The sequence below is a fragment of the Lathyrus oleraceus genome, chromosome 4 (genome assembly GCF_024323335.1).
Source record: "Lathyrus oleraceus cultivar Zhongwan6 chromosome 4, CAAS_Psat_ZW6_1.0, whole genome shotgun sequence".
Taxonomy (NCBI): Eukaryota; Viridiplantae; Streptophyta; class Magnoliopsida; order Fabales; family Fabaceae; genus Lathyrus; species Lathyrus oleraceus.
The window spans coordinates 191,685,739-191,687,088 of record NC_066582.1 but is presented as its reverse complement, the minus strand read 5'-3'; the positions used below and the strand labels follow the sequence as shown (position 1 = coordinate 191,687,088).

Here is a 1,350-nt window from a genome sequence, read left to right as displayed (position 1 = left end):
TCTAGGGTTTGGTGGCTCATCATAAGTGTTCCCACTTCGTAGGGTAATGGCATTGGCTTGTCCTCTCGGATTTTGTTGAGGTTGTCCAGGGAATTGTCCTCCAGGTGTAGTCTGAGGGGCTTGGTATAAAGCTACGTGAGAGATCTGGGTTTCAAGAATCTTAGTATGAGTAACTATTTGGTCAACCTTGGTTCCTAACTGGGTAATCAATTCGTTAACATGAATGTTTTGGTTCATGAACTCCTTGTTTTGTTGGGTTTGAGCGGTGATAAAATTTTCCATAATTTTCTCAAGGCTCGACTTTGGTGGTACAGGTTGCATAGGTTGTTTTGATCTAGGGGCTTGATAACTAGGTCTCGGAGGTGCATTATTTTGGATTGGGTTATTGTTTTTATAGGAGAAGTTCGGATGATTCCTCCATACAGGGTTATAGGTATTCGAGTATGGGTTCCCTTGGGTGTAGTTCACTTGCTCAGAGTGGGTTTCATTTAATAGACTACATTCTGTGGATTGGTGTCCTTTGGTTCCACATATCTCACAATCCGACGAAACTGCGGCTACAGTATTCGGGTTTATGCACATATGCTCGACTTTGAGGGCTAATGCGTCCATTTTAGCTTGCATCATGTCTATAGAGCTTAGTTCATGCACTCCTCCTTGGGCTTCCTTCTTCTCAATTGTCGCTCGTTCGACTCCCCATGATTGATGGTTTTGAGCCATATCTTCGATGAGGGCACTAGCTTCAGGATTTTGTTCATCAGAGCACCGCCTGCGGCAGCGTCAATGGTCATCTTTGTGTTGTAATGAAGTCCATTATAGAAGGTTTGAATGATTAACCAATTTTCTAAGCCATGATGTGGGCATGCTCGTAATAACTCTTTATATCTCTCCCAAGCTTCGAACAACGATTCTCCTTGGTTTTGGGTAAATCTAGTTATATCGTTTCGAAGAACGGCGGTTTTACTCGGGGGAAAATATCTAGCAAGGAATACTCTTCTAAGGTTATCCCAAGTTGTAATGGAATTGGGTAGAAGGGAATCTAACCATGATAGGGCTTTATCTTTGAGGGAAAAAGGAAATAATCTTAAACGTATTGCCTCAGGAGAAGCTCCATTGGTTTTAAAAGTGTCTGCTAATTGAAGAAATATTTTTAAATGTTGATTTGGGTTCTCAGTAGCGAGACTTGCGAATTGTCTCTGTGGCACTATTTGCAACAGGGATGGTTTAAGTTCAAAATTATTAGCTGGGATTGTTGGGTTTACTATACTAGAACTAGGTTCTTCATTAGATGGTTGAGCGAAATCCTTAAGAGGTCTTTGGTTTTGATCTTCGGCCAAAGCTCTCTTAATT

The 1,350-nt window shown here is 41.4% G+C and overlaps 1 non-coding gene across 1 annotated transcript; it reads left to right on the top strand.

Annotated features, from left to right (window-relative positions):
• The first annotated feature begins 846 nt into the window (after positions 1–846).
• LOC127077725 (small nucleolar RNA R71) lies at positions 847–953 on the top strand. Its single transcript, XR_007787504.1, has one exon. It is a non-coding gene; the product is annotated as a small nucleolar RNA R71 (small nucleolar RNA).
• Positions 954–1,350: the final 397 nt, after the last annotated feature.